The following is a 27,454-nucleotide window of genomic DNA, read 5'->3' on the forward strand; positions in this document are numbered from 1 at the left end:
AAATTTTTGTAAGCTACATGTCTGCCAAAGATCTAATATCCAGAATCCATAAGGAACTTAAACAAATTTACGAGAAAAAAAAAAAACAACTCCATCAAAAAGTGGATGAAGGATATGAACACACACTTCTCAAAAGAAGACATTTATGCAGCCAACAAACATATGAACAAAAACTCATCATCACTAGTTATTAGAGAAATGCAAATCAAAACCACAATGAGATACCATCTCACATCAGTTAGAATGGTGACTATTAACAAGTCAAAAAACAACAGATGCTGGCAAGGCTGTGGAGAAATAGCAACACTTTTACACTGTAAGTGGGAGTGTAAGGTAGTTCAACCATTGTGGATAGTATGGCAATTCCTCAAGGATATAGAACCTGAAAGACCATTTGACCCAGCGATCCCATTACTGGGTATATACTCAAAGGATTGTAAATCATTCTACTATAAAGACACATGGACACGTATATTTAATGCAGCACTATTTGCAATAGCAAAGACTTAGAACCAACCCAAATGCCCATCAGTGATAGACTGGATAAAGGAAATGTGGCAAATATACACCATGGAATACTATGCAGCCACAAAATAGAATGAGTTCATGTCCTTTGCAGGGACATGGATAAAGCTGGAAACTATCATTCTCAGCAAGCTAGCACAGGAATAGAAAACCAAACACCACATGTTCTCACTCATAAGTGGGACTTGAACAATGAGAACACATGAACACAAGGAGAGGAACATCACACACTGGGGCCTATCAGGGGCTGGGGGACAAGGGGAGGGATAGCATTAGGACAAATACCTAATGCATAAGGGACTTAAAATCTAGATGACAGGTTGATGGGTGCAGCAAACTGCCATGGCACATGTATACCTAATTAAAAGTAATGGTGAAAACTGCAATTACTTTTGCACCAACCTACATTTTACACTGAAAAGAAATATGGGCTTGCAGTGGAAGAGACATGGAAGGATGGAGTTGGAATGTTGATGTGAAAGAAGTCTGGACCGAGGCCACTCGAACGACAGCGAGGCAGACGAGCCTCATTGCTTGCACCAGTGATGCTCCCACCCCAGAGTAGCAGCTGAAGTTACCAGACACTATCACAGCCTCCTGAAGAGCAAGCACTGGCCTGGGACCTAATGCTGGCCAGCGGGCCCCAAGGGGAAGTCTGCTGGGGGAAGCAGAAGTCAAGGAGCTTCTGGATAGGGCATTTCCTTCCAAATAAAAAGAAGTCCATGGGAGAAAATGCCCTCTTCTTCAGCCAGGTGAGCCCTCTGCACCTGATTCCTATGGCAGCAGCAGTCATCTTCTGACTCTAAAGAAACAGCCTCAAGAATAAGCCAACGTGCCAAACATCCCTGAGAAGGACGGAAAAGATCAGGTCATGGTTAAGACCATCCACCTCAAAATTAAGCTTGAAACCACCAACTCCAAATATCTTTCTATGAGATATTAAACTTCCGTATCATGTAAGCCATTTTAAATTAGGCTTTCAAACACTTGCAGCTGAAGACAACATTTGCAACTGAAAGACTCAGCATGGAATTGACACCTTTAAATCCATTCTATGTATCTCAGTCAAGGTTCAGGAGTCTTTCCTGGGTCTAGGAGACAGAAAAGCAGAAAAGCAACATGTAAGGGCCGCTTTAATTTTGGTGGTCACTCTCATTGACTGAGCTCTTACTATGTGCCAGACTCCATGTTTCACTTTAATTCTCCTAACAGGTGTTATCCTCAGTAATTTACAGATGGGAAAACAAGCACCGCAAGGTTAAATAATTTGCCCAAGATTACTCAGTCAACTCACGGCAAGAGGCAGGCTTTGTATCCCAACAAGGTAACACCAGAGCACACCCATCAATGACTTCTCTACACTGCCTCTCAACTCCTCAGAGAACTGTAAGAGCCCTGGCGAAGCAGCTCCCCAGATACAAGAGTAGATAAGAAGAGTCCACTTAAACATTTCCCATTTTCCACCCTTTAAGAGCCTCCTATGCCCTTCGCTCTGCTGTAATGGTTAATGTCAACACTCCACAAACATAGACAAATTCCCTGGTTTTCCCTGCCCTTGTGTCAAAATAAAAGTCATGAAATTCACCCGGTGTTCCCCAACATGAAGAGATTCCCCTGAAATTATTTGCAAAATGTTGTGTGACTTAAAGACATTTTTCTTGGGAGAAAGTCAACAATTTTCAAAGGGATCTGTTATTGAAAAAACATTAGAAATCAGCCTCCTAGAGAAACACATCATATGCAGGCATCCCCCAAGAAACTTTTTAGCACTGAAGGAACCTTAGAGGCCACCAAGACCACAGCCTTTGTCGTACTGGGAAGGAAAACGAGGTGAAGAGGCAAACTAACTTGAAGTCTCTCAGCTTGTTAGGATCAAGGCTGAAGCTGGAAGAGGTCAGAGCACTAAGTGCCCTCCCAAGGTGGCCTGTCACATTGAGATGCCACCAAATGAATTTCCCTTTCTGAATTCATAAACCCTGACCCCATCCATAAATGATTGATTAGATGTCCCTGCCCTATGCTCCAAAGCACACTGTCCTTCCTCTTTTATGCTGTCTTATTGCTGCCTATGTGATTGTCTTGCCCTTTGATCAGAACCTCTTGTAAGCTTTATCAGGACAGAAAACAGGTAGTAACTTTCTGCCATTGTATCCCAGAATCTAGTACACGGTGGGCTCTTAGTAAATATTTACTGTTTGAGAAAATGAATGAACCAATGAATGCATGAATAATAAACACCTCCTTAAGAACAGCCAGAATATGGCTACATGAGGCTTGGTAAAACCAGCTGCTTTCCTTCTCAATGCCAGCTGAGATAAGGCTCACAGAGGAAAGAGGGAAAGAGGACTGTTGTTAGTTTGGTGAGGAGGAGAGGGAACAAATCCACAACAGCATTTTAAGGCAGTCAGGTGGAGGCAAGGAGCCCAGCAAGCGTATAAAATTCTGGAGCACCTGGCTTAGATAAGGAGAAGCAAGTAAAAGAAGTGAAGGAGCACCTATGTATTAGGGTTCTCTAGAGGGACAGAACTAATAGGATAGATATATATGTAAAGGGGAGTTTTTTTAACTTAAGTATTAACTTTTGAGTATAACTCACATGATCACAAGGTCCCACAATAGGCCGCCTGCAAGCTTAGGAGCAAAGAGAGCCAGTCCAAGTCCCAAGCTAAAGAACTTGGAGTCTGATGTTCAAGGGCAGGAAGTATCCAGCATTGGAGAAAGATGTAGGCTGAGAAGCTAAGCCAGTTTAGTCTTTTCATGTTTTTCTGCCTGCTTTATTCTAGCCATGCTGGCAGCTGATTAGATAGCGCCCACCCAGATTGAGGGTGGGTCTGCCTTTCCCAGCCCACTGACTCAAATGTTAATCTCCTTTGGCAACATCCTCACAGACACACCCAGGATCAATACTTTGCATCCTTCAATCCAATCAACTTGACAACTTAGTATTAACCATCACAACCTGAGCTCATCATAAACTCTGTCTGGTCCACAATTCCATGTAGGACTCACCAGTTCTGCCAATCCAGGGCATATCTCCCCATGGACCAGCAGGTGTTTTCCAACTAGGAACATTGCTGCCATGGCCCGTGCCCTTCTCCTTCACCAAACGCAACCGCTGAGCCATTAATTTTCTTTCAGCATGCAGGGCACATGCCAAGAACTTTCTGTAGCTCATGAGTCATGATCTCTGAGCACAGAACATCTCCCGAGGGAAACAAGGGCTGTGAGGAGCCCCAAACCTCAAGGGAAGTTCTGCCAGAGGAGGCACTGACTAGGAAGCAACACTCAGGAAAGGACTTGCCCAAGATGCTGGGAAGATGTTCAGGGTGCCATGGAAACCTCACGGGTGGCCAGGCCTGAAAGAACTCAGAGCAGGCAGAAAACAGGCACTGACCTGGGATCAGACGGTCTGACGTTTGTTCCTGGGAGCCCAGGCTTGACAGAATTACTGAGGGAACTGAATAAGAAAATGTATGTGAGATAGTTCTGCAAGCTATAAATCATTGTTACTACTAAACAAAAATTAGATCTCAGACCCATGAGCTGTAACATTCCCTGCCTCTCCTTTCTATTCCCTTTGAACTCCATTTTCTAGGAAAGATTAAGGAGGAGGGAGCACTCAGAATGTCTTGATTGTGGAACTGAACTCAGCTGAATCTGCTGCAGGTGGACAGTCTCTTCACTAACCAGAAGCGTTAAAGACCATTACAAGGAGACCTGCAAACCAGCACCCAAGAGACCTGAAAGCCAAATGCAGGAACCGCAGCCTGTTAATTTTGCACACACTATGGAGCACATCTACCTTTTGTCATCTTACTTGAATCAACCAACAAATATTTATTCAGCACCTTCAGTGTTGCAGGGCCATGTTAGACATGTCATTTCCAGAAGGTGTTCAGAATCTTTTTGTCTCTTAAAACCATAATGTATCACCCATGTACCTCTAGTATTACACTTAATATTCTCATCACGCCTCTGACCCAGACGATGGGTGGGAGAGAGACAGTTTGGGAATTTGCTTCCATTTCAAATGTTACTGTTTTCCAGCTTTTGCTATATCACATTTTGCTCTTGGCTGTCTATAGAATCTGTTCTCTTTACTTTTCCCCTTCTGTTTCTCCTACAACCTCACACACGAGCATAGCTAAAATGCTGACAATTGCAAGGCACTTCACCCCTGGGAGTCCTGGTTTCTTCACCTGAAAAATGAAGAGCGTTGAAGAAAAGCTCTGAGGACCCTTCCTCTGTCCTTCTGAGATCCTGAGGTTCCAAGTTGCCAGATCTTCATTTTAAAATAAGGAAAGGAAGCTCAAGGCAGGGAGAAGCACCCAGGTCATGGACAAAGTAGAGAGCAGAGAGACTCAAACTGTTGATGTGCCACAATGCACTGCACCACACCCAGCATGGAATGGCCTGAATTAATAATCAATTAAGAATCAATAATAGTTGTTTTATTATTATATAATTTTTAATTATACAATTATATACTTGAATATCTTTATAATAAATTAATAACAAGAGATGCTATGAACAGATGCTTATCTGTCCAGAACAAGAGGAAAACTATTAGATTGGGGTGAGGTGAAAACTATGTCATTTTAAACAGGCCAAGTTTCCTTAAGTAATTATTTGTTACTAGGTGTTTACCAAAAAGGTTAAATCTAGCCTGATATTGAGGGTAGGAGCCCTGGGATGGCAGCAAGCCAAGGAAGACCAGGCAACAAGAGGGATGGATTTTATCCTTCCTTAGACTGGACTTCAGCCAGTCAGCATTCATGCCTGGCCCCTGGAAGCACCTTCACAAGGTGGCTGTGGCAACCTGAAACACAGCCTATCTCCAGCGCTTGTGAACAGGACAGAAAATGTTAAAAATTGGTCATGGCCTTCTCTACCCCCACAAATTCTTGGAGTGCCACTGAGAAATGGACAAAGATACAAATGGAGAAGGGAAAGAATGCCGAGAAAGACTAAGGTGATTCTCATTAAGAGGGCCAGGAACTCCCACACCAAAGAAAATCACAGCTCCCTCAAGGAGGTAGCAGAGGATAAGCCAGCCAGCAGAAGCTAGAGTTTGAGGGAAAAGGGCTAAGGGAGAGCGAAGACGGAAAGCATAGCCTAGAGGAGGAGATGGCGGCTAGACTTGGTGAAATTTGGGGAAGGGGTGGCATGTAAGGTGGATTGTTGGTAATTTATTTAAATAAATACACGTGCCCTCATTTCCCCCAATTTGATAGTCCTGGTGAGAAGAGGGGGGTGTGTATTCTGAAAGAATTTCCTTCAGTTCTTACACATGCCTTCTCTGTTCCCACTTAAGAACCACTGATACAAGCCCTTGTTCCTCGAAGAGTGGTCCATGGGCCAGGAGCATTAGCTGTCCCCTGGGAACTAACTGGAACTCCAGACTCTGCAGTCCCAGTGCAGAACTGTGCTTTGTGGGTTGGAGATGGTGAGCACATTAAAGTTTTGGAAGCACTGCTCTAGAACCTTCTGCAAACAGTGACAGACCCGTTTTCCCAAGGTCTTTGCTCTTGTCATGCCCTCATCCTTTAAGAATCCAACATTTGACAGGAGTCCTTTCTCTGAGAACATGCTTGCCTTCCTGAAACCAGGTAATAGGGGAAAAAGACCAAATAACTTCTTTTCAAACTAAGGTCATTGGTTGTCATATACAGCACTAATCAGTGTTGACTGTGTGCCTCAAAGCCTTGCCCAAATGTTTATGTGTGGCTGAAACCAAGAGTGAAATACCAGACATCCAAGGAGTGCAGCCCTCACCCCACTTTCTAGATGGACATTGAAGAATCCAAATCCAAAACCCCATTTACTGTAGCTGAGAGGCCTCCCTGCAATCTGTCCTGTTGGTAAGCTGCCCTTACTACTATTTCTTTCAGTAATCAAACAGCACAAATATCAGATGGTTGGCATTGAGCCCAGGAAAATAACCTAGACATGAGCAACACTTCCATATTCTGATGTTTCAAAGTGAGTAACACAGCAGACACCTTATATCTAATTGGTCTAATTCTGGCCTGGTGGACAAGCAAAAACTGTGTTTTAGAAGCTGCTCTGGGAACTGTTAATCGTCAAAGCTAATGACTGGTTCATCCCCAGAAGATACTGGCACTGAACATTAACCTCAAATACCTACATAACAGAGACTTTTCTTTGCAATTTTTACTCTAAAACTGTAAACAATGACTAAGCCGTTTGTATTGGAAGTGCTATTCACTGGACCATTGAAATCACCCTGTCCAGAAGGTAAAGGTCAGAGCCTTGTGGATCCTGCGAATTTGGCCCAGAGATGGAGTTCATTTTATCACTGTCAGAACCAGGTGTACAGTCCCCTTAACCAGATATGAAGGTGGGGGACAGGGACACATTGGCACGATTAATGGTGGCATTTGGCAGGTCATGAGAGTCTCCTCTGAGAAACCCAGAAAAGAAATGAAATGTTCAACATTTTGTATTTTGAGGAGAGATCATAAATTAAATGTCACTATGATGGAGGATGAAAAGGAGCCTTACTGGGGCAGGAAGGTGCTGATTGTAATTGAAGACCTGGAGAGAAAACAAATTGCATTTGGCAGCATAAAAATAAATGATCATATGTGTCAGGGTTAAAGAAAAATCTCTTCTGTTGAAGTGGGTTCTGCTTTGGAACCTAAAGTGTTCCGCCTAGATAGGAGAGAGGGGAGAGGAATGCTATGAACTTATGGAGAATGAATGTGGTATGTTCAGTCCTGGTTGAAGTATAGTTTATGTTAGAAATAATGAGAGAGGCTGGGCACAGTGGCTCACACCTGTAATCCCAACACTTTGGGAGAACGAGGCAGGTGGATTGCCTGAGTTCAGGAGTTCAAGACCAGCCTGGCCAAAATGGCAAAACCCGATCTCTACTAAAAATCGAAAAATTAGCCAGGTGTGGTGGCAGGCACCCGTAGGCCCAGCTACTGAGGAGGCTGAGGCAGAATTGCTTGAACCTGGGAGGTGGAGGTTGCAATGAGCCAAGATTGTGCCCCTAGGCAACAGAGTGAGATCCTGTTTCAAAAAGAAAGAAAGAAAAGAAATAACGAGAGTCTCTGAGCAAGGTGGGACCAGACTGAGCAGTTTGGTTCTTTATCTTCTGACTATAATGATGTGAAAAGTTTAATCTTGCAGTTCAGCTTCACCCAGTTGGCTGCCTGGAACACTGTGTCAAAGATTCTGAAGGTTCTAAGGGAGAATCTTTCCTTGCTTTTTTTTTTTTTTTTGAGACAGAGTCTTGCTCTGTCGCCAGGCTGGAGTGCAGTGTCGCAATCTCAGCTCACTGCAACCTTCACCTCCTGGGTTCAAGCAATTCTTCCACCTGAGCCTCTCGAGTAGCTGGGACCACAGGAGCGTGCCACTACGCCTGGCTAATTTTTGTATTTTTAGTAGAGACGGGGTTTCACCATGGCCAGGATGGTCTCGATCTCCTGACCTCGTGATCTGCCCGCCTCAGCCTCCCAAAGTGCTGAGATTACAGGCGTGAGCCACCGCGCCCAGTTTTCCTTGCTTCTTCTAGCCTCTGGTGGTTGCCAGCAATCTTGCGTGGTTATTGCAATCTCTGCCTCCATCATTGTGTGGCCTTTTTCCCTTGTGTTTCTATCACTCTCTTCATAAGGACACCAGTCATTAAATTTAGGGTCTACCTTAATCCAGTATGACTATCTTGATTACATCTGCAAAGACCCTATTTCCAAATGAAGTCACATTCATGGACACCAAAGCGTAGGACTTTAACATCTATCTTTAGGAGACATAATTCAAGCCACTACATTTCCCGTCTACAAGGATATGGTTTTTAAAAGCCCAGGCTCAAAAGTACTGAACTAGATTGTTCATGAAAAAAAAAAAAAACACCTGTGGAGCTTGGACCAAAAAGATAGCTGGGCCCTTCTACCACAAACCCAGAAGAAACCACATTCCCTAAGCTTTGGGGAAAGTCATTAGTGATAGACCTATATCTTCATTCTCACACAAAGAATATTATCTGCAAACAGGTAGTGTTATGAAGCGACTCAAAGTTTCCAGTGAATTCAAGAAATGAAAATGTACTTATCAGGGCTCTTTCAGTTGAAAGAGAAACCAAACTCAAACTAAGCAAAAATAATATTAACAATGAAATAAATATTATGAATTACTATTAATCTTGTTTGTTATAATAACAATGTGTGTTTATGCAGGAGAAAACATTTATTTCAAGAAATACAAGGGTAAGTGATTAGAAATAAAGGGGCATGATATAGGCAACTTATTTTCAAAAGGTTGAGGGGAGTGCATATACACAGAGAGAAAGAGAGAAAGCACACAAATGAGGCAAAATGTTAATAACTGGTGAATTTAGGATGTTAATTGGATCATTCTTTCAACTAGAGAATATGTAGGAATTTTTCAGTAAAACGGTGATGGGGAAATGACATATTTTATTTAACTGGGATATACAAGTTTGTAGCTCATGGCAAGGTAGATTAGATCTAGAATGAAAAGGATGTGAAAGGGTGAGTGGATACTAAATAGGTCTCCATCTCTATGCTTTTCTATACACTACACCCCTCTCCAACAATCCACCATAGAGAACAAAACATTTCTCACAAAGCTCTTTTCCCCAGTTTAACTTCTCTCTGAACAAGAGACAGGAGGGTATCAGGAGGTTGGCACAGGTTCCCCAGTCCAGTGAAGGTACTAAATCAGAGAAAGGATTAAGGGATTAGGAGTTGAGTAAATTAACTCCCTCTTTATTTTATCTTAACTCTTAGCTCCCTTCTCAAATTTAGCAGGGAAGAGAATGAGAAACTATAGCAGAACACAAATAAAGACCACGATCAGTAACATAGAAGGTATTATAATCCAGAATCTAAATGTCATTTTCTGGTAAAGAAATTAGAAAATAACTGGGTATATATAAATCATTATCTACCTCAGGCTTAAAGTAGGAAAGAAAACCTGGGGAAACAGAATAGTCACCTAACAAAGATGGAAGGAAGGAAGGAAGAAGCGGGGGTAAATAGGAGAGAAAGAAGGGACAGCAAATCAGTAAGACAGAGCTAAACTGCCATGCCCAGAGCTGTTCCTAGGGATCTTCCTATACTGAACTAGCTCAAAAAGTCTTTCTAGACCTCGTTCTGACACTAGTCACAGCTTTTGAAAGGTTATGAGGAGCACATAAATGGCACTAAGATAATGGTCAGTTAGGTAAATACAGAATTCCTTTCTGTCCATACAAGATACAAACCCATTCACAGGTAAAATTCATTAATCATCAGAAAGTCCAAGAACTTCCTTCAAAATGGTTAAGTGCTTAAGGCACTTTGTTGATTTGCACTGGTATCATAAGGATGGCAGCTACTATTCTGTAGCCCAACAGATGGGGCCGGCTGGCTGAATCTGTTCATTCAACCAAAAAATAAACAAAATGTAATTTGGAAAAATACAGTCTTAATGATGGCTTTCACAAGGTCAAATAAACATCTATGAACCATCTTTTTTTTTTAGTTACCTAACAAATAGTGATCTCTTACAGATACAAAAAGAACCATAATCATTATTTCAACTGAGTTCAACAACAGAGGGATGGAGCATCTGTTAAATTCTTGATTTTCGTGCACGTATATATCTTAATAATTCAACTCTGATTCGAAGTACTCCAAACTGTAATGAACTGTTAACTAATTTCAAGTTCAACTCTCCAATTTTAGTTCCTATAACATGCTTTTTAGAAAACAAATTTTAAATCATATCTTTAAACACAATCTTGGTACTTGAGGAAAAGATCACATTTGACCAAGTTTATAATAAACAGTTTTAAGCATACATCTACTATAAAGTACATTTTAATCACAGTATAAATTATGACAATAAAAAACCTGAACTGGCAACAATCTAGTATTACATCAACAATTTTCTAATATAATATATTCATTCTTAAATCATAATTAAAAGAATACTATAATACTATTGGTCAATTATAAACCTTATCAATAAAAAAGTCTTACCTGTATGAGGTGGATCTAATGCTGCCATTGTAGGTGCTTCCAAACAATATTTTCCAATGCATTTATCTCTGTAATTAATTTCTCTAGTACTTTCTTCAGTAGGCAGAAGATTTAAACTGCATATTCTAGGATCATTTTGTGACGGGAAAAAGGTGTTATTATTTGCAGCACCCTAAAAGAGCCAAATATATATTTAAATCAGAAATCAAATTTAATTTCCTGTATTTTTACAAAAGGTTTCTAATTTAAAATATGAGCTACCAGCATATATACATATTATATATATATAATATATATAAATTAGAACTAGATATTTTAAAATAAATTAAAATCTGCCAGGCATAGTGGCTCTCGCCTGTAATCCCAGTACTTTGGGAGGCCGAGGCGGGTGGATCACTTGAGGTCAGGAGTTTGAGACCAGTCTGGCCAACGTGGTGAAACCCCGTCTCTACTAAAAATATAAAAATTAGCCAGGTGTGGTGGCAAGTGCCTATAATCCCAGTTACTTGGGAAGTTGAAACAGGAGATCCCCTGAACCCAGGAGGCAGAGGCTGCAGCGAGCCAAGACTGTGCAGTCCAGCCTGGGCAACAGAGTGAGACTCCATGTCAAAAAAAATTAATAAAAATATAATTTTTATTGCCTGTTCTTAGAACTATTTTAAATTGTGCTCCTAAAACTGAAAGACATGACAGAATGAAAAATTATGCTTATAATTATACTGTATTTTAAACAACACATCAGAAGAGTTCTTTTTTTTTTTTTTTTTTTTTTCAGAGTCACTATAATAGGTACACATAAGCACAGAAGAGTTTTTTTTGTTTGTTTGTTTGTATGTTTGTTTTCATGAGAGAAAGAAAGAGAAAGAAAAAGGGGGAGAGAGAACAGGATTCTTGCTCTATTGCCCGGGCTGGAATGCAATCTAAAATTAGGTATTAAAAACCTCTTTTACGCCAATATTTGAGAAGAGTTTTTAAACAAATCATAACATGCCATTCTCATAGTAAAATGCTCTTTTTCTTGTTAAATTTCTCAATACTAAAATCAACACTTAAATTTTAGGTGAGATAATGGTAATGTAACTATGTTGGGTTTTTTAACAAGCCCCCACCTCTTTTTAAGAGATGGAGTCTCAGTCTGGTGCCCAGGCTGAAGAGTGCAGTGGCATGACCATAATTCATTGCAGCCTTCAACTCCTGGGCCCAAGGGATCCTCCCACCTCAGTCTTCCTAGTAGCTGCAACTACAAGCATGTGCCACCATACCCAGCTAATGTGTTTTATGTTTTGTAGAGATGGGGTCTCACTATGTTGCCCAAGCTGGTCTTGAACTCCTGGCCTCAAACAATCCTCCTGCCTCAGCCTCCCGAGCTGGGATTACAGGAATGAGCCACTGCACACAGTCTTAAAAAGCTCTTATATTTTAGAGACATATACTAAAAATTTACAAATAAAAACATATTCCTGAAATTTGCATCAAAATAAGTGCGGAAGGACTCAAGCTGGAGTGGAAAAGTAAAGACAAAACAAGAGGCCAGGTGCAATGGTTCACACCTATAATCCCAGCACTTTGCAAAGCTGAGGCAGGCAGATTACTTGAGGTCGGGAGTTCAAGACCAGCCTGGCCAACATGGTGAAACCCCCATCTCTACTAAAAATACAAAAATTAGCCAGGCACGGTGGTACTCACCAGTAATCCCAGCTACTTGGGAGGCTGAGGCAGGAGAATCACTTGAGCCCAGGAGGCAGAGGTTCCAGTGAGCTGACAATGCGCCAGTATACTCCAGCCTGGGTGACAGAATGAGAGCTTGTCTCAAAAAAACTTTTAAAAAATTAAAAAAAAACAGATGAAACAAGATTGGTCATGGCCAGGCATGGTGCTCATACCTGTAATCCCAGCACTTGGGAGGACAAGGCAAGCAGATTCCTTGAGCTCAGGAGTTTGAGACCAGCCTGAGCAACATAGTAAAACTCAGTCTTTACAAAAAATACAAAAATTAGCCAGGCACACTTGTGTGTGCCTATAGTCCCAGCTACTTGGAAGGCTCAGGTGGGAGGATGGCTTGAAGCCAGGAGGCCAAGGTTGCAGTGAGCTGAGATTGCACCACTGTACTCCAGCCTGGGCAAGAGAGCCAGACCATATCTCAAAAAATACAAATTTTCAACTGTTGAAGTTAGGTAATACGGACAAGGAAGTTAATTATATGCTATTTTCTCTTTTTTTGTATATGTATGAGTTTTCTATTACTGCTCTCTCAAATTACCACAAATTTGGTGGCACAGAACAACACAAATTTATCATTTTATAGTTTTGTAACTTAGAACTCAGGCTTAGGTCTTACTATGTTAAAATCAAAGTTATCACCAGGACTGCATTCTTTTCTGGATGCTCCAGGAGATAATATATTTCCTTGTCTTTTCAATATACTAGAAGCCACCCAAATTCTTTGGCTAAGCCCTCTTCCTCCATCTTCAAAGTCAGCTATGTTACATCTCTCTGCCCCTGCTTCTCTAATCACCATCACTTTCTCTGACACTCTTCCCTTTCCCTCTTCCACTTCTAAGGACCCTTATTATATTGGGCCCACTCAGATAATACAGGATAACCTCCCCATCTCAAGGTCCTTAACATAAATCACTTCAGCAAAGTCTCTTTTGCCATGTAAGGTAACACAGATTCCAGTGATTAGGACATGAACATGTTTAAAGTGCCGTTATTTCTGTCTACCACAGTAGCACATGGTTGATTTTTTTTTTAATAATAGGAACTCACAATAACAGACAAAGTTGTCATGTTACTATAAATACTCATCTTAATACATTTCATGGTTAGCAAACAAACATTCAAAAAAACCCTATCTGGGCCAGGCAAGGTGGCTCATGCCTGTAATCCCAGCACTTCGGGAGGCTGAGGCAGGCAAATCACCTAAGGTTGAGAGTTCAGGACCAGCCTAACCAACATGGGAAAAACCCGTCTCTACCAAAACTACAAAATTAGCTGGGCATACTGGCACATTCCTGTAATCTCAGCTACTCGGGAGGCTGAGGCAGAAGAATTGCTTGAAGGTGGTGGAGATTACTGTGAGCCAAGATTGTGCCACTGCACTCCAGCCTGGGCAACAAGGGTGAAACTGTCTTAAAACAAAAAAAAAAACCTATCTGATAAAATTTTTTTCTTTTTTATTTTTCATACCTAATCAGATTTTAAAGTAAGTCAACTAATGAAGGCCACGAATTTTATTTTTTGGAACACTTTATTTTAATATAATTTCAAATTCATGGAAACATTCCAAAAATGGTATTCCTATATACCTTTACCCACATTAACCATTTGTTTACATTTTCTTCTATTTCCCCTCTCTCCCCCTTTTCTCTTTCTGTGTATGTGGGTACACATACACATGTGAGAGTAAGCTGCAGACAATCACTAAGCTGCTTTGCCTCTAAACACTTCAAGGTGTGTTTCCAAAGACCATCTTCCATAATCACAGTAAAATTTTCAAAACTGAAAATTTAACACTGGTATAATACTATTATCTAATCCATAGTCCATATTCAAATGTGGTCACTTATCCCAATAACGTCTTTTATAGATTTTTCCCCAAATCGGGTTCCAATCCTAAATCACACATTACATCTAGTCAGTAAGTTCCTTTAATTTCCTTTAATCTCTAACTTTATTCATCATTTCTGGTCTTGAAATTTCAAAATTACAGGCCAGTTATTTTGCTGAATATCCCTCAATTTGGATTTTTCTGATCTTTCCCTATGATTAGTTTCAGATAGTGAATTTGAGGCAGGAATACCACAGTTCATCGTACTAAGAGGCACATACTATCAGTCTGTTGATCACTGATTAAGGTGGTGTCTGCCAAAGTACTTTTCCCTTTGGAATTTTTTAAAGTACGTTGTGAGAAGATACTTGAGTATATTCAAATATCCTATTTCTTCATCAAACATTCGCCCACTAGTTCTGGCATCCATTGAAACTCTCTAACACCATCATTACTTCTATTTCTATGCTTTAGCATTCCACTGTAAGGAACAGTTTACTCTTCATTTATTTATTTACATACATACATTAGTATGGATTCAGACTCCTGTATTATTCAGTGGGTTATAATCCATTAGTACATTTCTTTTGATGTTCCATTTGTCCCAGATTTTATATTTATCAGACCAATCAAGTAAAAACCACTAAAGCCACCAAAGCAATACTTTCTCACTACTGGTTAATTCAATCTAAGATAAGAAATAATTTAAGAACAAAAAGTTAAGAATGTAACAGACAAAGTGAAGAGAAGGCAGAGTTGACTGCTAAGCCTAGTACTTTTAGGCTTCTCAAGTTAACTTGCTAAAAATTCCTGTATAACTTCAAAAATGCCCACTTCATCAGTTTTAAACAGTAAAATAACTATTTATTTATAGAATTAAAAGAAAAAAATAATAAATCAGTGTTTTTGTCTGAAATTAGTCCTCAGACACTACATCAAAAAATAAATTTTGGCCAGGTAGGGTAGCTCACGCCTGTAATCCCAGCACTTTGGGAGGCTGAGGCAGGTGGATCACCTGAGGTCAGGAGTTCATAACCAGCCTGGCCAACATGTAAAACCCCGACTCTACTGAAAATACAAAAGTTAGCTGTGTGTGGTGGCACGTGCCTATAATGCCAGCTACTTGGGAGGCTGAGGCAGGAGAATCATGCAGCAGAGTTTGCAGTGAGGCAAGATGGTGCCACTGCACTCCAGCCTAGGTGACAGAGCAAGACTCTGTCTCAAAAATAAATAAATAAATAAATCTTGGCTGGGCACAGTGGTTCATGCCTGTAATCCCAGCACTTTGGGAGGCAGAGGCGGGAGAACTCCTTGAGCCCAGGAGTTCAAGACCAGCCTGGGCAACATAAGGAGACCCTCATCTCTGCAAAAATTTAAAATTAGCCAGGTGTGGTGGTGTATGCCTGCGGTCTCAGCTACTGAGGAGGCTGAGGTAGGAGGATCACTTGAGCATGGGAAGTTGGGGCTGCAGTGAGCTACGATCATGCCACTGCACTCCAGCCTGAGTAATACAGTGAGACCCTGTCTCAAAAAAATAAAGTAAACCTTAAGACAAAGGTGTCAAAACAATTCAAAAGGAAAAAAATAGTCTTTTATCCACATGAAAATAATAAAGCTGGCTACCTCAACACAATACATGAAAATTAACTTAAAATGGATCACAGACTGAAATGTAAGAAGGAGAACTATAAAAATTATAAAACTCTTTTTTTTTTTTTTTAAACATCATTTTTAATCCCCTTACCCAGGAATTAATTAGCACTGTTATTCTTGGCCGCCGCAGATTATTTTATGCCCTCAAGCTTTCCATGGCTTGGGTCTGCCTTGGTTTTGAACAGTAGGTTAGGCTACAGAAAGCATGCTGGGTCTCACGCCCATATCTTTTTTCTTTGTAGAGACCGGGTCTCGCTCTGTTACCCAGGCCTGTCTGGACCTCCTGGGCTCAAACGACCCTCCGCCTCGGCCTCCCGAGTGGCGGGACCACTGGCGCTTGCCGCCACTACCCCTGGCTCCGCGGGCTCCATTCTCCACACACTCGCCTGGGGCGCGCCAGGAGCCCCGGAGGGGCCAGGCTGGAAGCTCAGCAAGTGCAGGGGAGGCGGAACGCCTCCATGGGACACAGCCACGCTGCGGCCGCCGGCGCTCACCTCACCCAGCGGAGGCCGCAGCCGCCCTCCCCCTACACCGCAGAGCCTTTCTGTTTTCTACTACTTTTCAAAGTGGACCGAGGTTTCTGGCTTGAGCCTGAGAGGATATAAGACTGCACGAGGAGCGCCAAAACCGCGCAAGACAGCTCCCTTTCAAAGCTTTGTGGCCCGCGCTTCCGGCCTCGACCGACTGCGTCATCACCAAACCCCGTGATACCTTACTCCACCCTCAGGTCCTCCGCTCCAACGGTTCCGTGTCCTGGAACATTCCACGGTCCTGCGCACAGGCTCTACTGACCTTAACCTATAAAACTCTTATAAGAAAATATAGTCATAAATATTCACAACCTTCTCATACATGACACCAAACCACAAGCACCACCAATGACAAAACAATAGGTAAATTGGACTTCATCAAAATTAAAAACTTTTATACTGCAAATGAGATCAAGAAAGTGAAGAACAGGTCAGGCATGATAGCTCATGCCTGTAATCCCAGCACGTTGGGAGGCAGAGGTGGATGGATCACATGAGGTCAGGAGTTTAAGACCAGCCTGGCTAACATGGTGAAACTCTGTCTCTACTAAAAATACAAAAATTAGCTGGGCATGGCAGCGGGCACCTTTAGTCCCAGCTACTCTGGAGGCTGAAGGCAGAAGAATCGCTTGAACCCGGGAGGCAGAGGTTGCAATGAGCCAGGATCGTGCCACTGTACTCCAGCCTGGGTGACAGAGCAAGACTCCATCTCAAAAATCAATCAATCAATCAATCTTGGCTGGGCACAATGGCTCACTCCAACCTGGGTGACAGAGCGAGACTTCGTCTCAAAAAAAAAAAGTTCTCCAAAGAGATACATAAATGAGCAATAAGCACATATAAAAGTGCTCCATATCAGCTATCAGAGAAATGCAAATCAAAACCACAATGAGGTACTACTTCACCCACTAGTATGACCATAATCAAAAAGATACTAAGTGTTGGTAGGAATATGGAGAAATTAAAACCTTCATACATTTATGGTAAGAATGAAAGTGGTACAGTCATCTTGGAAAAGAATTTGTCAATTCCTTAAGAGGCTAAACACAGAATCACCATATGATCCAGCAATTCTACTCCTCAGAATACACCCAAGAGAAATAAAAACATAGCCAAGTATGGTACCTCAAATCTGTAATCTCAACACTTTGGGAGGTTGAGGAGAGGTTGGCTTGAGCTCAGGAGTTAGAGACCAGCCTGGGCAACACAGGCAGACCCCCATCTCTATAAAAAATTTAAAAATTAGCCAGGTATGATGGCACATGCCTGTGGTCCTAGCTGCTTAGAAGACAGAGGTATGAGGATCACTTGAGCCCAGGAGGTGGAGGCTGCAGTGAGCCATGATGGTGCCACCACACCTCAGCCTAGGCGACAGGGTAAGACCTTGTCTCAAAAAAAAAAAAGAGAGACAAATGAAAACATATCTCCTCACAAAAATCTGTACACAAACATTCATAAGCATTATTCATAATAGACAAAAAGTGGAAACAACCCAAATGACCATTAACTAATGAATGGATAAATAAAATGTGGTATATTAAAACAACAGATTATTCAGTGTGGCAGGCAGAATAATGGCTCCCAAAGATATCCACACCCTAATCCCCAGAATCTGTGAATGTTTTGTTATGTAGTAAAAAGGACTTTGCAGATGTGATTAAGGACCAAGACCTTGAAATGGAGAGATGATCCTGGATTACCCAGGTGGGCCTAATCTAATTGAACAAGTCCTAGCCACAGAGAACCAAAGAGAAGGAAACATGAGAACTCAAACGTGCATCCCTGACTGGGAAGATGGAAGAAGGAGGTCATGAGCCAAGGAATGTGGTGACCTGCAGAAGCTAGAAAAGGCCAGGGAACAGATTTCCCCCTAAAATCTCCAGAAATGAATGCAGCCTTACCAACACCTTGATTTTAGTTGGATATGTTGGACTTTTGACCTACAGAACTTTACGATAATTCATTTGTGTTATTTTAAGCAATTAGATTTGTGGTAATTTGTTTCAGCAGCAAGAGAAAACTGTTATTTCGGCAATAAGAAATAAATTACTGATAAAACATTTCTTTTTAGTGTCATGAAAATGTTCCAAAATTGATTGTGGAGATGGTTGCACAATTCTGTGAATATACTAAAAACCACTGAGTTGTAGTAAGTAGACTGTATGCTATTTAAATTATATCTGGATTAGTCTATTTGCATTGCTATAAAGGAATACCTGAGACTCGATAATTTTTAAGGAAAAGAGGTTTATTTTGGCTTACAGTTCTGCAGGCTGTACAGGAAGAATGGTGCCAACTTCTGCTTCTGATGAGGGCCTCCAGAAGCTTATAATCAGGGCAGAAGGTGAAGGGGGAACCTGTGTCTCAATGGCAAGAGAGAGAATAAGAGAGGGGGGAGGTGCCACACTCTTTATAAATAACCAGATCTCACATGGACTCAGAATGAGAACTCACTCATTACCGTGAAGACAGCACGAAGCCATTCATGAAGGATCCCCCCTACATGACCCAAACATCTCCCATTAGGCCCACCTCAAACACTGGAGGTCACATTTCAACATGAGGTTCTGAAGGGACAAATATCCAAACTCTATCAACACCGAAATAAAGCTGTATTTTAAAAAAGAAACAAAGAAACCTTATTAAGAAAACAAAAGCCTATGTTTTCTCCTTACAGTGTGCCAGAATTTTTACATTGGTAAGTGCTAACAATCTACTTGGGAAAGAAGCATAGGATAAAACAAACACATGCAGGCAAAAAAAAGCAGAGTCAAAGATTAGCAGGTTTTTTCAACAACGAAAAAAGACAACCATTAAAAACCAGGCAAAGGGCTTCAATAGACATTTTTCCAAAGATAGACAAATGGCCAGTAAGCACATGAAAAGATGCTTAGCCTCACTAGTCATTAAGGAAATACAAATCGGAACCACAATGTAATTGTTGTTTTACTTCACACCTATTGAGATGGCAATAACAAGAATTTTTTTTTAATGGAAAAATAACACGTGTTCCTGAGGATGAAGATACTACGACCATCACACGTTCCTGGTGAAGACGTAAAATAGAACAGCTATGAAATAATAGTTTGATAGTTCCTCAGAAAGCTAATCACAGAATTACCATATTACCTAACAATTCCATTTCTAGTTATAATCCAAAAGAACTAAAACAGGAACACAAACAGAAATTTGGATGCCAATGTTCACAGCAGCATTATTCACAATAGCCAAAAGGTGGGAACTGCTGAAGTGTCCATCAAATGGATCAACGGATTGATAAACAAACTGTGGTAAAACCATATAAGATTACTCAATCATACAAAAAATTTAAGCTGTGATAGATGCTACAACATGGATGAACCTTGAAAACATTATGTTAAGTGAAATAAGCCAGACACAAAAGGACAAATATTATATGATTCCACTTCCATGAGGTATCTAGGGTAGTCAGACTTATACAGACAGAAAGCAGAATAGGGGTTACTAGGAGCTGAGTGGACAGAACAGGGAGTTAATGTTTAATGGGTACAGAGTTTCTGTTTGGGGTAATGAAAAAGTTTTGGAAACGGATTGTGGTGATGGTAGCACAACAGTGTGAAAGTCATTAATGCCACTTAATTGTACACTTAAAAATGCTAAGATGGCAAATTTTATGCTATATATGTTTTACCACAATAAAAAAGAAGAGGGAAAAAATTAATAGACTTTAATCCCTATAGCATAAAAGAATCAGGGAATTGCAGAGTAGTAGAAAGTATGAATTCTCCATTTTATATGCCTTCTTTATACACCTTTACATACCTTTCATATGTATTAAGACCTTTGATCTTAGACCTAAGCCCAAAACAATCCTTTTTCTTAATAGTAAACAAGACATATTAAGACTGCCTTCAGTATTCACTCTTTTCTTTGTTTGTTTGTTTGCTTGTCTGGAACAGAGTCTTTCTCTGCCACCAAGGCTGGAGTGCAGTGGCTCAATCACAGCTCACTGCAACCTCTACCTCTCAGGTTCCAGCAATTCTCCAGCCTTAGCCTCCAGAGCAGCCCGGACTACAGGCGCGCGCCACCATGCCCAGCTAATCTTTGTATTTTTAGTAGAGAGGGGGTTTCATCATGTTGACCAGGCTGGTCTCAAACTCCTGACCTCAGGTGATCCGCCCATCTTGGCCTCCGAAAGTGCGGGGATTACAGGCGTGAGCCACTGCACCCGAACAGTATTCACTTTTTTTTTTGGGATGGAGTCTCTCCCTGTCGCCCAGGCTGGAATGCAATGGGGTGATCTCGACTCACTGCAACCTCTACTTCCAGGGTTCAAATGATTCTCCTACCTCGGCCTCCCAGGTAGCTGGAACTACAGGCACCCACCACCACACCTAGCTAATTTTTGCATTTTTAGGAGAGACAGGGTTTCACCACATTGGCCAGGCTGCTCTTGAACTCCTGACATCGTGATCCACCTGCCTCAGTCTCCCAAAATGCTGGAATTACAGGCGTGCAGCACTGCACCCGGCCAGCATTCACTTTTTATAGATAAAAATGAGAAGAAACGTTAGGAATAGTGATACAAATCATTATGTATTTTTTCTCTTTAAATCACCTTATTTAAATAAGTTTTCACTTATTTATGTGGTAACTTTAAAAACAACACTGATTAGACTCTCCACCCATTCTCTCAGCGGCATTTAGTTACCATTACCAAAAGTTTATTTTATAGACCCAAGTTCATGTTATTCCATTGATTGATTGATTGAGACAGGGTCTTGCTCTGTTGCCCAGGCTGGAGTGCAGTGGCATAATCACAGGTCACTGCAGCCTTGACTTCTGAGGCTCAAGTGATTCTCCCACTTCAGCCTCCCAAATAGCTGATACTACAGGCACACACCACCACACCTTGCAAAATTTTTATTTTTTGTGGAGACAGGGTCTCACTATGTTACTCAGGCAGGTCTTGAACTCCTTAGCTCAAGTGATCCTCCCACCTCTACCCCGCAAGGTGCTAGGATTACAGGCATGAGCCACTGTGCCCAGCCTGTTATTCCTTTAAAAAAATATATGTAATCTTCATTTCCAAGGTTTTTGAAAGATGTTTTCAGAGATACTGATACAGTATCTCTGAAAACATCTCTTTAACTCTTTAAATGGCATTTTTAAAGCACACATGCTCCTCTATATTATCTATATTTTGAGTCCTTTTTTGTCTTACCTCAAATAATTTTATATCTGGATTCAGTTTTGTAATCTCTTCATTCAGACCTGGATTACTTCTTCCTGGAGGTATAAATTTTGGTTTTTTGAAGGAATTACCCTGCAATTGACTTGGTGCTGCAGATCGTCTCATATTCAGCAGTGGTGACCTGAAAAATACCCAAACCAGTAGCCATCCATGAATCTAATTACAATCACCCCCAAATACAAAAATAGCTCAAAACTACAACTGAGATGGAGCAAGAACCCCTCTTAGGGTCCTGCCTGACTCCCCAAACATAGAAACAAAGGAAAATCTTCAGTTCCTTCAGAGGAAATTCCAGGCACCTGGCTAGCCCTGAGAAGTATATGAGCAATATGATTAGTAACAAGGTAACAGCTTAAAATAATGATGAGGGAAGTTAGAGTGACATAATGTTCGGTCCCCTATAGAAACTAAAGGTAACATCTTAACATATGTCCTTGAGTTGTTTTTCAGAAATCCAGACCCCATGAAATGAAAATACTGTCTACTGGCACACAGACCTCAGAATAGGGGAAACAGGACTGAAGTCTGCTATTCTTTGTTCTAAATTTCTTCTTCAGGGGCTTGGAAGAAGTCATACCCGTAGGCCAGAGTACAACATTCCTTCCTGTCAATCCAAGTTTTTAGACAAAGCTTCACTTCCTTAACCAATCCAAAATCAGAAAATATTTGAATCCATCTGACTCGTAAGCCCCCACTTGAAGATGTTTTGCCTTTTTAGGCCAAATCAATGATGCATTGATTTATGACTCTGCCTCCCCATCTTTAAAAATGCTTACAGGTAAGCCATCAGAGTTTGGGTCTTAAGCTTTAGCTGCTCAATTCTCTTTGCTTGGCTCCCTGCAATAAATGCCTCACTTTCTCTTGCTGCAAATCTCAATGTCTATGGACAGCTTTGCTATGCCAGGCAGGCATACTCAAGTTTGGTTTGATAATACAACCATTGTAAAAAGGTAAAAGGGGCCAGGTGTGGTGGCTCATGCCTGTAATCCCAGTACTTTGGGAGACTGAGTCAGGAGCTTCCCTTGAACCCAGGAGTTCGAGATCAGCCTAGGCAACATAGGGAGACCCTGTCTCTATTAAAAAGATAAGAGGAGCTTGGTGGTACAAGTCTGTAGTATGAGCTACTCAGGAGGCTGAGATGAGGGGATCCCTTGAGGTCAGGAGTTCAAAACCAGCCTGGGCAACACAGCAGCAAGACCTCAGAAAACAAGTTCGATAGCTAGTAAGATTTTATTTTTTATCAAGGGCTATTGAAAAGAATTTAAGATTTAAATTGAATGGTGATATGGTTTGGCTGTGTCACTATCCAAATCTCACACCTTGAATTGTAATAGTCCCTATGTGTCAAGGGCAAGGCCAGGTGGAGATAATTGAATCATGGGGGCAGTTTCCTCCATACTTTTCTCACGGTAGTGAATAAGTCTCACGAGATCTGATGGTTTTATAAATGGGAGTTCCCCTGCATAAGCACTCTTGCCTGCCGCCATGTAAGACGTCCCTTTGCTCTTCCTTTATCTTTTGACATGATCGTGAGGCCTCCTCAGCCATGTGGAACTGTGAGTCCATTAAACCTCTTTCCTTTATAAATTACTCAGTCTCAAAGATGTCATTATTATTATTTTTTTTTTGCTATGAGAATGCTTTATTAGGCAAATCGCATACTATAAAAATGCTTTAAAATGTAACAAGAGGAGATGTGATGTCACAAAGAACAAATGTGTAGTGACACATGGCAAGTACGTCTTTACTAGCAGTGAGAACAGACTAATACAAATGGTGTAAATGTAAGTATATATAATGTCAATTTTGATAACATTATAGATTAATCATGATATCATCTTTAAAGTAATTTAAAGAGAAATTTCAGGCCAGGCAAGGTGGCTCACACCTGTAATCCCAGCACTTTGGGAGGCCGAGACAGGTGAATCCCAAGGTCAAGAGATGGAGATCATCTTGGCCAACATGGTGAAACTCTGCCTCTACTAAAAATACAAAAATTAGCTGGGCGTGGTGGTGCACACCTGCAGTCCCAGCTACTCAGGAGGCTGAGGCAGGAGAATCGCTTGAACCCAGGAAGCGGAGGTTGCAGTGAGCTGAAATTGCGCCACTGCATTCCAGCCTGGTGACAGAGTGAGACTCCATCTCAAAAAAGAAATAAATAAATACATAAAAGTTTCAAAATGTAAGGAAATACAATTTACATAAAAATATGAAAAATGTTGCTTTTCTATTCCTCATGCCTATAATCCACAAACCACATGAGGGTAGCAATCTCATGCTTGTTTTCTCCACCGCTAATGACTACCATGTGTCTGGTAACAATGACAGATACATTACAATCACTAACAAATATTTGAAATGAATGAAATCTGGCAATTTAAAAGACATTTTTATAATTCAATTTGTTTTTACTATCCTATTTCATTCGAAAACAGTGGAATTTTTAAAAATATAAATCAAGAGACTAGAACCAGGTTTCCCAACTTTCGCTCAACTCTATTTCCACTAGGAACTGGATAGGGGTTCAGATGGAAAACAAGAACATTACATACATACATCACGTTTCTGCAATGGACAGTAGCAAGCACTCCAATTCAAAACAACACCACAAAACACTATTTAATATAAGCCATCAGCAAGGATCAACATGACACTATTTAACATAAGCCATCAGCAAGCATCAACAAGACTACCAATGTTATCTGTTTAACCCAGAAATTCCAATTCTGGCAATGTAACCTAAGGTCAAAGATAATACTCAAGTAACTATGTATGAGAATAATCATGCTGGACAGGATGAGGTGGCTCACGCATGTAATCCCAGTACTTTAAAGGGCCAAGGCAGGTGGATCACCTGAGGTCGGGAGTTTGAGACCAGCCTGGCCAACATGGTGAAACCTCATCTCTACTAAAAATATAAAAATTCGAGGCCTTGCACAGTGGCTCATGCCTGTAATCCCTGCACTTTGGGAGGCCGAAGCGGGCGGATCACCTGAGGTCGGGAGTTTGAGACCAGCCTGATCAACACAGAGAAACCCCATCTCTACTAAAAATAAAAAATTAGCTGGGTGTGGTGGCGCATGCCTGTGATCCCAGCTACTTGGGAGGCTAAGGCAGGAGAATCGCTTGAACACAGGAGGTAGAGTTGCGGTGAGCCGAGATCACGCCATCCTGCACTATACCCTGGGTAACAAGAGCGAAACTCCATCTAAAAAAAAAAAAAGCCAGGCATGGCAGTACACACCTGTAATTGCAGCTACTCGGGAGGCTGAAGCATGAGAATCACCTGAACCCAGGAGGCAGAGGTTGCAGTGAGCGGAGATTGTGCTATCGCATTCCAGCCTGGGCAACAGAGCGAGACTGTCTCAGAAAAATAAATAAATAAACAAAAATAATCATGCTAGTATTACTTACAGTAGGGGGAGAAAAGGAAACGAGTATATGTCCATAATGAAGTACTAGATAAATTATGGTACAGCCACACAACTGAACACACTCTTCATATACCACCAAAACTGAGTCAGTACTGTTCCCCATGCTAGCCATGTTCTCTTTTTCTCTAGGCCTTGAACAAACTTTCCCTTATACAAAGTTGGGAATGCTTTTTCCCACTTTTCTTTGCCTGATTAATTCTACCTTATCCTTTAGGAGTCTTAACCATGAGCCCTCTTCATCTCTTCCCAAAGACTGGACTGGAGGACCTTCCTGTATGTGTACTACCGAAGTACTTTTCACACTGCAATGAAATTTGCCCTATCATTCTCCCTGAGCTATTAACTCAGGCATGAAATCTTACGTACAATTCATCACTATATCACCAGTACCAAATACACAGAAGGAGTTCAGTATTTGTTATGTGAATGATACCATTGATGGGGAGGACCACATTTTTAAAAAATGTTTAATGAGAAATATTTTTTGATAAATCAAAGGAAAAATGGCCACAAAACATGTTTGGCCTCATTCCAATTTTTAAAAAGGAAAAGAAAAAGGATAACGTGTTTATGTACATTTAAAAGACTAGAACGCAAAGGAGCATGAGGGAACTTGTTTGAGGTGATAGAATAATCTATATAAGATTGTAGTCTGGTTACGGGAGTGTATATACAGCTGTATATCAAAACATCAAAATGTACACATCTAATGGCACAGTGTAAATTACACTGTTATAAAGTAGATATGTTATATATTAAAATACACAATCATTATTAAAATCCAGAAAGATACATGCCACAACATTAACCCTAATTGTTTCTAGGTCTGGTTAGAATAACCAGTAATTTTTATTCTCTTCTGAGTTATTTTCTGTATATCTCACATTTTTTAAAATGAAAATGTTACCTTTGTAACAGGGAAAGTATCATTAATTCGATTTTTTTAATTACCATATTTCATCAGATCTAAAATGCCATCAACTGTAGGAGATACTCTTGACTGTTAGTCCATATAAAAGACATTTTTTAGGCCGGGCGTGGTGGCTCACACCTGTAATCCAAGCACTTTGGAGGCCAAGGTGGGCGGATCACCCGAGGTCGGGAATTCAAGACCAGCTTGACCAACATGGTGAAACCTCGTCTTTAAAAAAAAAAAAAAGACATTCTTAAAATAAAAATGTTAAAAATAAAAAAATTTTTTATTGTAAGATGTACCATTGTTTTACCTATCCAAGAAAAAAAGTGTAGCTAATTAAACCATGATACACTATCACTGATGGTTAGCCATTTCCCAATTTCATCAATGTTAAAATGATGAAACACGTAAATATTGTATATATAACCAGCCTTTGCGTAGTTTGAGGAATGAGTAGTAGAGATCACTCTCTCTTGTTTCTTGTTCAAGGACAAGAACCAGCAACAGAGTCTCTCTGCTGTTTCTGCTTTTCGACTTCCAACTACATTAGTTATCAATTATTTCACGTCATGCCTTAAGTTGCTCCTTTGACTTTGACACTCAGGCTATACAGGTGGTTCCCAATTTAGGATGGTTTCACTTAGAATTCTTCGACTTTTAAGAAAGCCATAAGCATTCAGTAGAAGCTGTACAAGTAACCACACAACCGTCTGTGTTCATGATTTTGCCCAACTGTAGATTCAGGTAAGTGTTCTGAGCATGTTTAAGCTAGGCTAGCGCAGCCATTAAAAAGGAGGCCAGGCGCGGTGGCTCACGCCTGTAATCCCAGCATTTTGGGAGGCTGAGGCGGGTGGATCACGAGGTCAAGAGATCGAGACCATCCTGGTCAACATGGTGAAACCCCGTCTCTACTAAAAATACAAAAAATTAGCTGGGCATGGTGACACGTGCCTGTAATCCCAGCTACTCAGGAGGCTGAGGCAGGAGAATTGCCTGAACCCAGGAGGCGGAGGTTGCGGTGAGCCGAGATCGCGCCATTGCACTCCAGCCTGGGTAACAAGAGCAAAACTCCGTCTCAAAAAAAAAAGAAAGAAAGAAATTTAGGAAAGGCCAGGCAGAGTGGCTCATGCCTGTAATCCCAGCACTTTGGGAGGCCAAGGACGGTGGACCACTTGAGGTCAGGAGTTCAAGACCAGCCTGGCCAACATGGTGAAACCCCGTCTCTATTAAAAATACAAAAATTAGCAGGGTGTGGTGGCAGGCGCCTGTAATCCCAGCTACTCAGGAGGCTGAGGCAGGAGAATTGCCTGTACCCAGGAGGTGGAAGCTGCAGTGAGCTGAGATCGTGCTACTGCACTCCAGCCTGGGTGGCAGAGCGAGACTCCGTCTCAAAAAAAAAAAAAAAAAAAAAAAAAAAAAAAAAAAAAAAAAATTTAGGATAAGAAAAGCATTTAAAGTTGCACAGCTAATTAGTAGAGCACAGAGCTGGCTCTCAAAACAAGGTTTTTTGGTCACAAAGAACTTCTCCACAACATCATATCCCATCACAAATTTACCTGGTAGATTTCACCTCCCCAAATGAAAATAACTCTTTATAGAA

General features: G+C 41.1%; 1 long non-coding RNA gene across 1 annotated transcript; it reads right to left on the reverse strand.

Annotated features, from left to right (window-relative positions):
• Positions 1-10,555: 10,555 nt before the first annotated feature.
• LOC135277973 (uncharacterized) lies at positions 10,556-26,948 on the reverse strand. Its single transcript, XR_010345503.1, has 3 exons — positions 24,749-26,948; positions 21,475-21,625; positions 10,556-10,710 (listed from the first exon to the last, which is right to left on the reverse strand). It is a non-coding gene; the product is annotated as an uncharacterized LOC135277973 (long non-coding RNA).
• Positions 26,949-27,454: the final 506 nt, after the last annotated feature.

This window comes from Aotus nancymaae, unplaced genomic scaffold (genome assembly GCF_030222135.1).
Source record: "Aotus nancymaae isolate 86718 unplaced genomic scaffold, 86718_ANA_hifiasm-v0.15.2.pri h1tg000036l, whole genome shotgun sequence".
NCBI lineage: Eukaryota > Metazoa > Chordata > Mammalia > Primates > Aotidae > Aotus > Aotus nancymaae.